The 16,614-nt window shown below is 41.6% G+C and overlaps 1 long non-coding RNA gene across 4 annotated transcripts in view; it reads right to left on the minus strand.

Annotated features, from left to right (window-relative positions):
* Positions 1-379: 379 nt before the first annotated feature.
* Positions 380-16,614, minus strand: part of LOC135545830 (uncharacterized) — a 32,803-nt gene continuing 16,568 nt past the window's right edge. Inside the window, exons 3-5 of one of the 4 annotated variants that reach the window (XR_010456516.1) lie at positions 10,288-10,381; positions 5,386-5,507; positions 380-1,197 (exon numbers count right to left, since the gene is read on the minus strand). This is a non-coding gene — a long non-coding RNA (uncharacterized LOC135545830). Of the gene's footprint in view, positions 1,198-2,299; positions 5,508-10,287; positions 10,382-16,614 lie in introns of those variants that run through there. The other 3 variants (XR_010456515.1, XR_010456514.1, XR_010456513.1) reach the window with 3 other exon arrangements.

Consider the following 16,614-nt stretch of genomic DNA (forward strand, 5'->3'; position numbering starts at 1 on the left):
TGGGTGTAAGGTACTACTCTCCTATTGGTTGCTGTTGGAATCAGACACATCTTCATTCTTCTTCCATCCAGCCTGCTTTCACATCCAAGGCCCAGGGAAGTGTCAGAATTGTAGTCCTTGTCTTTTGTGTGTGTGTATGTGCACATTCATTTCCCTGTGTGTGTGAGTGTGTGCACATATGTGTGTGTGTGCAAGTGTGTATGTGTGTGGTAAACATCTTATAGACAGTGCTTAGATACTGAGAACACTAACCCTCCTCCAAGCCTGGCCCAGACACAGACACAGTGTTGGGAATGCTGGCAGATTTCAAGGTAGTGTCTTCTTCCAGCTGCTTCAGCAGGACATCATCTCATTATGAATGAAAGAGACTGGCTACACCACAGTAAGCTTTATGCATGGATTTGTAATGGTGCTCACATTTGTAACAATGATTTCTCACTGGCTTGCTCTAACTCTTATTTATTCCAGTCATGCATTTTATACAACACTCGAGTGAAATTCAGATTTAACACCACACCAAAATAATACACTCAATGATCACACTTTAAAAAACGTGTTTGTTTTTTCCTCTTATTCATGTAGCGGCTGATGTTGTTATTACACCCCTGACAATGGTGAGGAATTCTGCTCTGTCTCTGTCTCCTGTTTTAATCTGGTTGGGTACCACGGCTGTCAGTCACCACCACTCAGCATTCATTTTTCACCTTGTGTGTTACCTTGCATTACTTTCTGTTATATTCATCAATCACCCCATTTAAATTAGAAACATTTCCAATCAAAGAATCCATGCATCGAGACTAGTTAAAAATACATATTTTAGGGCCTCCCGAGTGGCGCAGTGGTCTAAGGCACCGCATTGCAGTGCTAGCTGTGCCACTAGAGATTCTGGGTTCGAGTTCACGTTTTTTTGCGCCCGGGAGATCCATGGGGCACACAATTGGCCCCGCGTCGTCCAGGTTATCAGGAGGGTTTGGCCGGAGGAGATGTCCTTGTCCCATCGTGCACTAGCGACTCCTATGGCGTGCAGGGCGCAGTGCACGTTGTCACAGTCACCAGGTGTATGGTGCTTCCGGGTTAAGTGGGCAGTGTCAAGAAGCAGTGCGGCTTGGTTGGGTTGTGTTTTGGAGGACGCATGGCTCTCGACCTTCGCCTTTCCCGAGTCCGTACTGGAGTTGCAGCGATGAGACAAGACTGTAACTACAAATTAGATAACATGAAAAATTGTGGAGAAATGGGGTAAAATTTAAAAATAATAAAATATAAATATATATATATATATTAATTATGTGTATATATTTACCCAATTGCTGCCAATCTAAGGTCTCGATTCAATCCGTTTCGCCGAAGTTCAGTGTTATATCGCACTTACAATGTGAAGGTAATTTCCGATTGAGCTGACATATGCAAAGTTCACTGTGAATGCAATCTCCACAAGTGCGGGAACATTGCATTTAAACCTAAATCCCGCTATAGCTCTCGACTTCGGCGATACGGCTTGAATCAAGCCCTTAGTCCATCACCGAGTCAACAATGTTATAGCCGGTCAACAATGTTATAGTCAGTTAACACTGGGGCTCGGGCTAGCGGCGTGACTGGGACCAGTGTGGCCCAGATTCCTCTCCTCAACGTCCAGACTGTGGCAGCTCATTCCAAGCCCCACAAGGGGCACCTGGCTCCCCTCCCTCCCTTGGCTGGATCAATGACTAGGGCCATCCCAGCCCAGAGACCAGGGGTCAGCATCAAAAGCCCCCTGCCCACATCCCTGCCACCTGGTGCTCTCTTTCGGACAAGGGGGTACACTTCCACCCCTCCACCCTCTCTGAAAAGGCCAGTCTGTGTGGACATGGAGCCCGAACAGGGCCGTCGTGTGATCTCCCGTGGCCCCCTCCCCAGCCACCCCCCACAGGGAGAAGGTGAGGGGTCAACCCCATCAGACCACCACACGACTCACAGAGCCATTTGATGAGGGGATCTGTTTATGATTTCATTATGCCAGTTGAATCCTGATCCTGAGCCCTCCTCAACGTGGCAGTGATTGAGTGGTTGTTTGGAATGTGTTTGTGTCATCTGTGGTCAAAACCTTCATGTTGGAAAATGTTTGTTTTCAGGGATTGGTGGATGTGAAGTGGACCTGGTCATTGAAGGTTGGTAGCTGGCTGTTTTCCTCACTTCATTACTGGTTCAAATGAACACATCAACAACATACTGTTATTTATGATACCGTTTATTGGGTCGTCAATAAACGGAAGGGCAGATATGACACCATATTAACAGTTGTGATAATGAATCTGACATGTTTCTGCCGTAACACAATGCATGAGTTGGAATCACAACAGACTTTTGTTTTCACTAACTCATGCAGGATAATGTACGGTGTGCCACTACCACACAGTCCTACCCAGGTACACCACAAGAAAATATTCAGCCATTCTTGAAGGACAATGGAAGTTAAATACGAATGGGTCATTGTTATTAAAAGAAACACATTTTTTGACATTGATGCCTTTACTACAGTGTTAGACTTTACGTTACTGACTTTACTGACTCTTGGAAGTGTTTTATGGTGATTAAACTTTGAAACAACATGAAGTCTCAGTTTCTCTGTCACAGATACTGTATATTTGTACAGGATGTCAGTACACCAACTCCATGAATACATATTCATTTGTTTATTGAGCTCTTCTTTCATTTCTTCCCTCCATTCTTTCCTCCAGTGCGTTAGCAGATCCCAGTATGTCCCCTAGTCTTGTGAACAAGGGATGAAAAGGAGAGAAAAAAAGGTCTGATGAGTTTGGCAAAGGGAGGACGGAGGGGGAGACAGATGGCATGAAGTCTGCATGGCTCTGGCCTGGCGCTGAAATCCTCCTCTCTCACATTCCAACAAATCCTAGCAGGAGGCTGGGGAGTCTGCCACGCCACTCAGTGGGTCCACGGGGTTCTCTCTGCATCTCTCTCCTCGCTCCCCTGCACCCCCCGTAAGTCCCTGACCAAGGGTGTCAGCCCCCCAATACCATATAACCACGCCTATAAATATATTAAAAGTCTACTTCAGGATTTTGCCAAAGAGGCCATTTATCTACTTGCCCAGAGTCAGAAGAATTAGTGGATACTGTTTTTATGTCTCTGTGTCCAGTATGAAGGATGTTCGAGGTAGTTTCGTGAGCCAATGTTACCTAGCGTTAGCACAATGACTGGAAGTCTATGGTTATCTGCTAGCATAAAGTATCCCTTTAAGATGTGTACAGTATATAGTATGATGGGATTTGTGAGTTTATTGGCCTGCTAGATAAGAGACACAGGAGGGTGGGAGATGGTGACTGAGGCGCTGATTGTTAGTATGGAATTGGGCAGAATCGGGCCAGGTGTGTGGGATAGAATTGGGAGTGGACCTATCCCTCCACTCTAGTGTCAGATCTCATTGATTTAACATAGGACCAAAGCATGAAGGCAAAGACTGTAATCCATTTATATGTGAGGAAGAAAACGAAGGAGCTTTTCAATTAGTCTTGTCATCCCCAGCTCCCGATAAGGAGGAAATGCTAGCAAGTTGAGCCTGTCATAGGCCAGACATGCCCCGCTCTGATTCCCTCGTATCCTCCTCAGTCGGACCGTCAGCGGGCCTAAGTGTAACTGCATAGTAATCACACAGAGACAGTATGCCCTACCGCTGGCCCGCAGTGACCGCATGGCATCTTTATGCATTTCCAATTCTAGGAATGTGCATTGAGGAGCACCGTATAAAAGCACATCAGCAATATGAGAATCATGTTTATAATGTCATTTTTTGGACTGTACTCTGTGCACTTTGAAGCTTTCTCTCTCTCTCTCTCTCTCTGCACTTTTCCTTCTGCTTGTCCTAATGAGTGGCTCTTATGAGAATAGAGCATACTTTGAAAAGGTCACAGGAGGTTTGAGTATCACATTGCTGTTAATGATAATGAAAATAAAAAAAGCAATCCGTGCCAAATCTATCTCTGAGCTTTTGTCCCTCTCCATATGGAATGTGATTTATCTGCAGTTGGTCATATGAATTGCTTTGCATCATTGTAAGGAAGTGTGTATCTCATTACGATACAAAGGCTGTTATTCATTTGTTGTTCTATGCTAATATGGGAAGTGCCTCAGAGGCTACTATGATGAAAGGTACAGTAGTGAACCATCTGGCTCGTACAGAGAACCGTAAAGTGTTTTTTATTCGGCTGTACTCATAGGGGAACCCTTTCATGGACCCTTTTTGGTTCCAGATAGAACCGCTTTGGTTCCAGATAGAACCACTTTGGGGTTCCATGTACAATACCAGTTAAAAGTTTGGACACACCTACTCATTCAAGGGTTTTTCTTTATTTAATGCATTTCCAACAATCTTGAAGGAGTTCTCACATATGCTGAGCACTTGTTGGCTGCTATTCCTACACTCTGAGGTTCAACTCATCCCAAACCACAGAGGGTTCTACATGGAACCAAAAAGGGTTATCCTATGAGGACAACTAAAGAGAATTTCAATGCAAAATTTCAATGCAAAATTGGCCATAAACTTCTCATGAACATTTGGTTTTTCATAAGATTCTTAATTGCCGTACTGATAAAGCTGATTCGCATTCAACCACAAAGCCATAATAGCCATTATTATAGATAAATCTGACATTCACAAGTGGATCTGCACTGACTTTCCCTCCCTACAGCATAGAGACAGAGACAGAGGGGTTGGCCGTCCTTCCTCAGTGGCAGGGCAGAGTGACATTACCATCCCCAGGCCCGCTGGCACAGATATCACCCACAGGATGGGAGAGTGGCAGGGTCGATGGCCCCATGTTGGCTCCTGGCTCCGTCCAATTCTGTCCCCTTTGTCCCCCTTGCCCCCTCCATCCCCGCTCTCAGAAAGAAAAGGCAAGATGGTTTCCGCCAGTCTCTCAGTGCATTGATCAGAGGCCAGACCTCCATTAGTTAAAGGTCAGTTAAGGCCAGCGGATGGGGTCCTGGACGGGTCCTGTGTGTGTGTCCTTTGGGGGGACCCAGACCCACTCTCAGGCCCAGCCAGGGAACATGTCCTTGTCACCGGGTTCACAGTGCTCTGTGCCGTCCCCGCAGCTCCCCATGGCCATGGTAGTGGGAGGATGTCCCCCCTCCCCTCCCTGGGCTTGGTCGATGCATCCAGCAGGCTGCCCCTTTCTACATCTACCTCCATTCTGTTTGATCTCAGCCACATTATACTACACCATTGTCCCTCTCCAAAAATCAAAGACTCATTTGTTCTAATTTTCTCCCTCCAATAGAATGCCACAGTAAATGAGGTGCCTAGCTCCTACTACAGATGATCACAGCGGCACAATTACATCAAATTGCCAGTCCAGACCTGTGGTTTCACATCACTGAATGGCAGTTTACCTTATAAGCCTGTGAATGAATGGGGGATAATTGCGGTGATAAACAGAGAGGAGGCTGAGTCTGCCGTCGGGTGGGATCCATTTCCTGTGTTGTCAGGGGCACCAGTGATGGAGAGGGCTGAGCTGCACAGACAGAGAAAGGCAGATGAGATTATTTGCACACACACACACACACACACACACACACACACACACACACACACACACACACACACACACACACACACACACACACACACACACACACACACACACACACACACAGATGATGATTGTCTATAGCTTCTGTCAGGTTGTGTTTTTTTTCTCCAGCCATGGAGACCTCATCCTGGGAAATCGAGCAATTTCTGATTGAAAACAGTGCCGGTAATTAGAGCACTCACTATTTGTAACCACTTGGCATTACATTAGTATGCAAAGCTGGCAGTCAGCTAATCTGGGGGAAAACGTTTGTTTCCTTAATTGCCCTCTTAGGACAAAAGGAAAGGGAGGGGGGAGAGAATATAGTAGAATGTTAACTTGCTCCTGCTAGAAGGGAGCCTGGTGTGTTCAAGGGACGTGGCTCCCTCAACACAGGGGTCACACACACATAAACACTTGGACACACATGCTTATAGATTGATAACCAGTGGTTTGGAATATGAACTATACAATGTGACAATGGGGTCATCTTCCTATCTTGTTCTTTGTATGAAGGCATATGAATCCACCTGGTCTGTGTCAGGCCAGTTGTTCCTGTCCATCCTATCTGCCTCCTCACCTTGGCTTCACTTACATTAGGACGACACTACCTCACACTGACGAAAGGTTACCCCGTCTTCTTACGCTCATCATCTTCACCGGTCTTTCTCATTCTACCTATTCAGTGTTAGCTCTTTGTAACATTACCCCTCTCTTCTACTAATATTATCCCTCTCTACTCTACTAATATTACCCCTTTCTACTCTACTAATATTACCCCTCTCTACTCTACTAATATTACCCCTCTCTACTCTACTAATATTACCCCTCTCTACTCTACTAATATTACCCCTCTCTACTAATATTACCCCTCTCTAATCTACTAATATTACCCCTCTCTACTCTACTAATATTACCCCTCTCTACTAATATTACCCCTCTACTTACTAATATTACCCCTCTCTACTACTAATATTACCCCTCTCTACTCTACTAATATTACCCCTAATATTACTCTACTAATATTATTCCTATTAATATTACCTCTCTTCTCTACAAATATTACCCCTCTCTACTAATATACCCCTCTCTACTCTACTAATATTACCCCTCTCTTCTCTACTAATATTACCCCTCTCTACTCTACTAATATTAGCCCTCTCTACTCTACTAATATTACCCCTCTCTACTCTACTAATATTACCCCTCTCTACTAATATTACCCCTCTCTTCTCTACTAATATTACCCCTCTCTACTCTACTAATATTACCCCTCTCTTCTCTACTAATATTACCCCTCTCTACTCTACTAATATTACCCCTCTCTACTAATATTACCCCTCTCTACTCTACTAATATTACCCCTCTCTACTCTACTAATATTACCCCTCTCTACTCTACTAATATTACCCCTCTCTACTCTACTAATATTACCCCTCTCTACTCTACTAATATTACCCCTCTCTACTCTACTAATATTACCCCTCTCTACTCTACTAATATTACCCCTCTCAATGTCTTTAATAGGTTATTATAGTCCCACTTTAAAGACTTCATCCCTGCAGGCAACTTTGGCTTTAAATTGGTCCTGTGTTAATGTAACTAAATATGTATAGAATTACTGTGTAAGAAGTTTGTAAATTCAAGCAGTTATGAACTACTTGACACTTTAAATATAACATTTTTGCACGTAGGGATTTTGCAATGGTAAGTACTATGCTGAAGCCTACAATCAACTGTCTGATACAATGTCATTTTATTTTATTCCTCCCCTGAAGGATGATGCAAGTGTTGCTGTCAGAGGAGTCCTGCTCTACAATCCCTATTTTATATAAGATGAGTCTCTACTCTCATCCCAATCATAATGCTATCGTCGCGGCCTCCTGGGTGGCACAGTGGTCTAAGGCACTGCATCACAGTGCAAGCTGTGCCACCAGAGATTCTGGGTTTGAGTCCAGGCTCTGTCGCAGCCGGGCCGCGACCGGGAGGCCCATGGGGCACAATTGGCCTAGCGTCGTCCCTGTCAGGGAGGGTTTGGCCGGCAGGGATGTCCTTGTCCCATTGTGCACTAGCGACTCTTGTGGCAGACCTGGGCGGAGTGAACGCTGATCAGGTCGCCAGGTGTACAGTGTTTCCTCCGATACATTGGTGTGGCTGGCTTCCGGGTTGGATGGGCATTGTGTCAAAGAAGCAGTGCGGTTGGGTTGTGTTTCGGGGGACGCATGGCTCTCGACCTTCGCCTCTCCAGAGTCCGTACGGGAGTTGCAGCGATGAGACAAGACTAACTACTACCAATTTTTTTTAATGCTATCGTCTGCTCGCTTTCCCTTCTGCTCCAACCTTTCTCTACTGCAACCAGGGTCCTCCTTCTGCCCAGATTACCTTTAGAGTCTCCCTCTCTCACCTTTATAAGGTACATGCACCTGTACACTGTATTCTTGTTACATTCCACAGCCTATAAAACCAAAAATGTCACTTCAAACAGAAGGAGGAACTAACAAAGAGTCACTGACAAAAACCAAAACGAAACAGGTGGGGTTTTAGGAGGGGTTCTGAAAGACACTCATGAGGGTGTCCACTGAAAGTTGACTGGCAACAAGAACTGGGACCTAAAAGACACCCACCATGAGCACCCACTAAGAGGCAAACAAAAGAGAAACCCACACCAAACTTAAAGACAGGGAGCAAACCAAAAAGTGGAGCAAAACAGAAACAGGGAAGATCAGATAATGCATTGTCTTTCTAGAAATCAAACAGGGAGAGCCAACTAAAGGTGTTGACCCTCCACATCTCTCAAGACAACTGGAGGATTGGGCCAGCCGCTCTTAAATATCACCTGTGCCAGCACAGATGGAAACCCCATTCCAACTAACGAGATGGACCAACCAGCACAGGTGGAACTCATACTGACTAACGAGGTGCCACCAATTGGTGAACCCTATGTGCTAAAGTACTATACGAGCTACAGTCCAATCTCAAAACATCCATGAAGGGAAAAAACTGTAACAATTATCAACAGGGAAGTACACTGTATGCTCTACCATCTCCTCTGTAACAATCTCTCTCACCCATTGGTTGACCTGACATTGGTATTGGTATTCTAAACAATATCATAGCCACCATCGATAAAAGACAATACTGTGCAGCCGTATTCATCGACCTGGCCAAGGCTTTCGACTCTGTCAATCACCACATTCTTATTGGCAGACTCAACAGCCTTGGTTTCTCAAATGACTGCCTCGCCTGGTTCGCCAACTAATTCTCAGATAGAGTTCAGTGTGTCAAATCGGAGGGCCTGTTTGCAGGACCTTTGGCAGTCTCTATGGGAGGTGCCACAGGGTTCAATTCTCGGGCATACTCTTTTCTCTGTATACATCAATGAAGTTGCTCTTGCTGCTGGTGATTCTCGGATACACCTCTACGCAGACGACACCATTCTGTATACTTCTGGCCCTTCTTTGGACACTGTGTTAACAAACTTCCAGACGAGAATCCATGCCATACAACAGTCCTTCTGTGGCCTCCAACTGCTCTTAAATGCAAGCAAAACTAAATGCATGCTTTTCAACCGATCGCTGCCCATACCCGCCCTTCTTGCATCACTACTCTGGACGGTTCTGACTTAGAATATGTGGACCACTTCAAATAGCTAAGTTTCTGGTTAGACTGTAAACTCTCCTTCCAGACTCAAACTAAGCATCTCCGATCCAAAATTAAATCTAGAATCAGCTTCCTATTTCACAACAAAGCATCCTTCACTCATGCTGCCAAACATACCTTCGTAAAACTGACTATCCTGCAGATGCTTGACTTCGGCGATGTCATTTACAAAATAGCCTCCAACATTCTACTCAGCAAATTGGATGTAGTTTATCACAGTGCCATCCATTTTGTCACCAAAGCCCCATATACTACCCACCACTGTGACCTGTATGCTCTCGTTAGCTGGCCCTCGCTTCATATTCGTCTCCAAACCCACTGGCTCCAGGTCATCTATAAGTCTTTGCTAGGTAAAGCCCCGCCTTATCTCAGCTCACTGGTCACCATAGCAGCACCCACCCATAGCGCGTGTTCCAACAGGTATATTTCACTGGTCATCCCCAAAGCCATTCCTCCTTTGGCCGACTTTCCTTCCAGGTCTCTGCTGCCAATGACCGGAACAAATTGCAAAAATCACTGAAGCTGGAGACTCATATCTCCCTCACTAACTTTACGCATCAGCTGTCAGAGCAGCTTACCGATCATTGCACCTGCACATAGCCCATCTGTAAATAGCCCAGCCAACTACCTCATCCCCATTATTATTGTTTTGCTCCTTTACATCCCAGTATCTCTACTTGCACGTTCATATTCTGCACATCTATCACTCCAGTGTTTAATTGCTAAATTGTAATTATTTCATTACTATGGCCTATTTATTGCCTAATCTCCCTTATCTTACTACGTTTGCACATACTGTATATAGACTTTTCTATTGTGTTATTGACTGTACGTTTCTTTATCCCATGTCTAACTCTGTGTTGATGTATGTGTTGCACTGCTTTGCTCTTTCTTGGTGTAAATGAGAACTTGTTCTCAACTAGCCTACCTGGTTAAATTAAAAATGTTAAATAGAAATTGATTGATTTTCTCTTCTATTTTATTATGCACTTTTCTTTTTCCCAGTACCACCATGACATATGATGTGCATTTGACAAGAAAAATGTTGACAATCTTTATATACCTTTAATATGGATGGAGAATGACTTTCTGTGGTTGCAGGGCTGGAGAATCCACAGCCTGGCAAACTTCATGGTCAGATGTTCAGTTGGCTCGTCCTGCACACAAAGGCAAATACAGCCCAATTAACACCGTCTGCAGCCTGGACTAGACAAAACAAAGACAGGATCATACAAGTACATCAGGTCACACTTTCAAAAGAAACAAATATTGATAGATGTGGCTCTTGGTGCATCTTTTCTGGGTTTGTGGTGTATTTACCTTTTCCAATATGGTAAATTGATCTTGGCAGTGAGTTGTATGAGTGAACCCCTAATGATGAACATGAGTCCATCCAGGATACATTTTAGATGATTCATTACGATTCACTGCACCATACATCACCGCAAAACATGTGTCTTGTTATTCAAATAGCAGCTAAAATCTACCATTGTCCTTAATTTGAGCAGTTTTGATGGTTTTATGACTGCAGCTGATTTAAATACATTGTTTTCAAGTTCAAGCTATGTCTGCATGGGGTCTGCTGACTGGAAGACTAACAGACACAGAGACTAAATAAAGGACTTACTCATAATAGGCTACTTTGTAAAATATGACGATATGCATCAACATAATTTAATTAACTGAAAATGTTTCATGAATATCAACACTGTGTTATGTTGGTCACCATATCAATGCATTCTGGTTTACGATTATACTATAGATCAATTTATAGATCAATATATTTTTACAAATCAGACCATAACAAAACACACATTCAATCATAAAGGAGGGGTACCACATTATTTCAGTTGGATTGACAATTGACAGGTAAGAGACAGGTTTACAAAGAAGTACCTTTTTTCTAGCAACAGGCCTAAATTTTAACATTATATGGCCTTCAAATTGCGACAGTCATGATCGGAATCGTTTTGCGCTTTGCATTCCTGCATCGAACAACATGGCTGATAAATTACTTGGAAAATCAGCACATGCGTCTCTAGAAACGATTATTTTTGTAAAATCAATTAAAATTCGTTAAATATAAAGAACCATGGGCTGTCTTCTTTCCGCAGATCAACTTTTGCACACCTGAAGTCAAGTTCTCAATACATCACAGGTGCGCAGGAGCGAAAAAAAAACTGATTTAAAGTGTAATTCCTTCCTATAGCCCGCAAAACAAACCTCACATGCAATGTTTCTGTCAACTTTCGTCAAGGCAAGACTTTCTTCTGTAAAACTATTCCATTAACTTACAGCAAATAGTTTTCTACCTTTGCTATACTTTAATTTACCTATTCACGCTTCGATAACAATTTCAACCCACTATCCAAATACAGACGATTTCACAATGAGACCTTTAGGATATTGCCTTTTGACTTTCAAATAGCCTTATTTCGATAAAAGTTACATTTTTTACAGGGTCGTTTGTATTTTGACTTGACAAAAGGGGTGAACCACGCGTTTGACAAAAGATTGAATGACACAATCGTTTACCCCTTTACTTGTTTACTTTTTACATCAATGAGGGGGGAAGTTGAGTGCGACAGATGAAGAAAACGAGCTGTTGAGTTGATCCCTGTTTAAATCACTTGGTCTGCTATTCGTTTACATTGGTAATAACTATACAATGCGGAACAACCTATTTACAATAGAATATTCAACACATTAGAATACATATCTCTTTCAAGTAGACATTCTAGCTTATTTTGCCATCATATCATCTTGCCAGCCTATCCACACAAAATCGTGTCACGGTATTCTAAGTTGGTTTCAAATCATCCACGTAAAATGATAAGAAATGAACTAATGAGTCATTTATTAGACATACTTTCACTAATTGTGATGTCCTATCACAAATTAATTTATCAGAGCCTTGCTGCGTTTCAATCATTTTCTGTCACAATCTTTTCAGACCTCTATAGAAGCAACTAGGCAAAGTATAAAAAATTGTGATGATAAGAATGTGAAGTTAAATTAGACTACACAAACATACGGATTTGAGGATAAAAAGCGGTTCATTTCCCTCCAGATTTGGTCATTTAATACAAGGCGTGTGACAACCTGTGTACATTCATAGCGAACAAAAATGATGTTTTAGGTAAGGTTAGTGTCAGGTGCGAGAAAATGTACAACTAAAAAGCAAACTTTACTATGTACAAGATCCCATTTTGAGAACACATTTCTGACACACTTACATCATTTATCCAGTCCCTAGTTTAATATTTGACTTGTTTTATTTATGAGTGGTAATTCATGTCGTCTTTTCAAAAAGAATAAATATTACGCTTTTAACTCAATTTAGGCGCACATATTTTAGAAATGGTCTATAACGAAATAGAATAATCGGGACTCTGAAATTTGTATCGTTCACTTTTAGTGAGCCATCAATCAAACAAATACATGTTCGTCTTTAGGTTTAGGCTATGGCATAAACAAAATAAATAAGTTATTAGGGGTTAAAATCTTTTAAAACGGTTCATATCTGACTGCAGGCTATTATTCAATAAAATGTCAACTAAAATAGGAAAACCCACATTTATAGATTAGTCATTTAGCTGAAGCTCTTAACCAGAGTGACTTACAGGAGCAATTAGGGTTAAGTGCTTTGCTCAAGGGCACATCGATAGACTTTTCACCTCGTCGGCACACACACACACACACACACACACACACACACACACACACACACACACACACACACACACACACACACACACACACACACACACACACACACACACACACACACACACACACACACACACACACACACACTTAATCAGAGTCACCTGAGAAAACATTCACACTAATAACCCTCGAACCAACTTCGGGAAACAATTTGCCATCTTTAACTTATGCATTAGATCCTACTAGCCTTTGTATAATTCGACCCCCCTTCTATTCAGTATTGACATTGTTATTGCATTGGACACTAATAATAATTGTTCAACTGTTGTTTCCCTGCTCAATATAATTATACACAATGCTCCTATGCTGTAATACCCTAAATAATATTATTGTGAACAATTCAACTAATTGAAATTGAAATGATAGAAAATAAGGTAAAGTCCTTTCCGGGGCCAAACCAGGAAAGGTAATTTCAATTTCTCGGTACAAAACAAAATGTATGCAGTGTTTCATACCGTTCTACTTTGACGAAGTTTCAAAGGTGAAATCAGAAGTCACGTTTGTATCCACATCACAATCATCTTTTTCCAAACACCGAAAACAACTGATATTCAACAATGACAGGTAGGCCTACTTTCTGACGACCTATTTCCGGTTGAAATGTTAGTTATTTAAATAGTGAATGGATGTAACACTTCCTTAACTTTGTCAGTGAGAGTTAAGGCCAAATGTCTTTGGAGGAGGATCGAATCAGTCAGTCCCTGTGTGTACACTGAGGTCCAGTGTTCTGGCAACAAAGGGGGGCTAATCCACGTAATTTACACAATGCATAGGGCCGTGTTTACATGGGATAGAGGAGGGCCTCATCTTTTTTTTCACCGGACATAAATGCCGAAGAGTTGAAAAGGGACCTTTTCTGGACGATATGTGGAGAACATTTCAGGAGCTTTGAATCAATCCCATTGTAACTTTATTTTGGTATATTCTAAAGTGACCTAAACAGTTTCACCCCCGAGGGACGAGCCATGTCCACCAAAACACACCTGTGAATGCAGTCAGCAAGCTAGGCTAGGCTATGGCCTATTTTACGGTGTCAATTAATAATTTAAGAGAATAACACAATTTTCAGACTTCGAGATAAATAGACACACTATTTCGTAATATGCTACTACGAAGAAGAGATGTTTTGCATATTTTAGTTGTGAATAAAATAGGCTATAAATTGTGTGCAGTGCAATCATCAAAACATCAATCTCTGATTTCTGAAGTGTGAGACAAATGTTGGCTACTGTAAATTAGCAGCATATTCCAATTTGTCACAGAAAACTTTTGTGGGATAAATTGTCGTATCTAATTAAAATCACGCAAACGTAACAATCTGAAATATTTTAGGTTTCGTTTAGTCTACAAGTTGCGTTCAGTAGGGGTTTAGTCTAGGCCAAGGCCTACATTATTTCCACAGCCCTTACTGGCCTTTGTAATGGGTCAGCAATTATTTCACTCTGCAATTTGGTATGATAAACCATAACCGCAATGCTTTTTTGTTTTGTTTTCATAGTTCAGCTTTTAATTTTCTTGAATTAAGAAAAGGCTGTCCGTCTTAGAAATCATTACACTATATGAAATTAGCCATCGGACTATTGGCTAAAATTGCCAATATAGGAAATCCAATAACAAAATAAAATAATAAATAGGAGTTAGTCCTTAAATAGCCAGTTATAACAAATGTTGAATTGGATGGAAAACAATGGGTCATACGAGGAACATTTGTTCATGTTCTAACAAGACAATATTTAGCTATCTCAAAATATGGCATTATTTTATTAGGCCTATAATGTCTCAACAGGTGGAAAAGGCACAATGTCTGCTCCAATCAAATGCAGATCTTTATGACACCTGCACGACGTCACTGTACGATTATCTAAATGTAAACACAATTCACCTCAAATGTCTTTCTTCCATAGCCCACTGATGGCAGACATTACAGTATACTCTTAAAAAGGTTCTGGATAGAACCAAAAAGCTTCTATTGGTTGCTTCATGTGGCACCCCTATAGGTTCTACATAGAACCGTTTTGTAGGGTTATTTCATCAGAACCCCGGGGGTTCTTCTTCAATGAACCAACAATGGCTGAGGTTCTATATGGGATCCATTGGGGTTCTATATGGGAAAAAATATATGTTCTATTTAGAACCTTAAGGGATGCCACAGATGAAGCAAGCTTTTTGCTTCTATCCAGAATCTTTTTTTCTAAGAGGATATAACATTGCCAATCGAAACTGTGACCTTTAACTGAATTTGTTCCATGAACAGTGTAAATATTGATAGTTGCATATAACCCGCCATGTGAAGGTAGACCCCAATTGGAGCACTTCTGGTGCGTGGCTCTGTCTTTCTCTAAGTTTAGCCTATAATGTATATAGGCTACACATGTGATATCATATCCGTTTTTGTATGACTCACAATTTGGTTTACAAAGGTAAAACCCCTTGCTGTTACATGATATTAAAGCATGTCGTTTCTACAAACGGATTCATTGCTTCATTTAACAGAAATATCTCCCTCCCCCTAAAAGGCAACAACAATTTAACTGTTATTTAGCCTAAATTAAAACGTGACAATGTTACATAGCCTGAACTGGCGAAGGACTGACATTGGAAGGAATGTGAAATATACTGCAAACAATTCAACCAAAGCAAAAACCCGGCCCTTTCCAGTTTGAAATAATAGCACACCAAACAAATATTTCACCTTCAATCACGTATGGACAAAACTGTCCGCAATCCTTTATTTAGCCTACAATCAATCATTCGTTTAATTTTTTTTTTTATAAATAAGAGAAATTCCTTGGTTTGACTCAGACATTTTTAAATACCATTCACCCCATTTCAGATGTCTGTCTTTGGGGTTCCCTTAATTACGTATTTCACGAAGGGTGGATGATTATTTTGGCACTGTCAGGTAAATTCATATGGTACATTGGAGAATTCTTCTTTAATCGCCGCTAATCCCGAGTGTCACGTGGCGCTCAGGTTGCATCTCAGGTGAACCAGCGCGAGGGACGTGTTCCCGCCTTTACAGGCATAAAACACGATTACCAGATCATTATTAATCAAGCCTTTTCTTCATGAAATTGTACATTCCAGTTAAGATGCACGTTGTCTAATGAGTGGAGGAGTAAATGGCAAATTGTGACGTTCGTGTAAATGAAATAGTTCAACAACTAGCCCATATTTCTTTCAATTTCAATGAATAAATCAACAGTATTATGGATTTTTTTCTCTCTTCATGGATTCTCTAATTATATCCTTGTGACATGGGAACAGATGAGATTGATTCACTTTCAGAGTTTGGAATAGCATGACCTCTGTTACTTTGAGTTTGACATCTTTGTTTTTATTAGAATATGGCACTTTTGGTGCATAACAGTTAGTGATTACATCATTAACTATTCATTTATGACAGATTTGAGATTTGCTTGGAAAAATAATTATGTTTGTGTTAATGTTGCTCTCTGAGTTTGGATGTGGTGGATGTTGCCACAGAGCATTGATTAAACAGAATGTTAAGCTTAGACTGTAGCCTAATGATAAACAACCATTTCTTCAGTAGTTGCAACAGAATATTGCAATGTGCTTGGCACCCCCTGCATTTACTTTCTAAGCATCCTTCATTTGTAGTTGGTAGGAAATGAAAGAGTCAATCTCTGCTCTGGCAGTT

This window comes from Oncorhynchus masou, chromosome 9 (assembly GCF_036934945.1).
Source record: "Oncorhynchus masou masou isolate Uvic2021 chromosome 9, UVic_Omas_1.1, whole genome shotgun sequence".
Taxonomy (NCBI): Eukaryota; Metazoa; Chordata; class Actinopteri; order Salmoniformes; family Salmonidae; genus Oncorhynchus; species Oncorhynchus masou.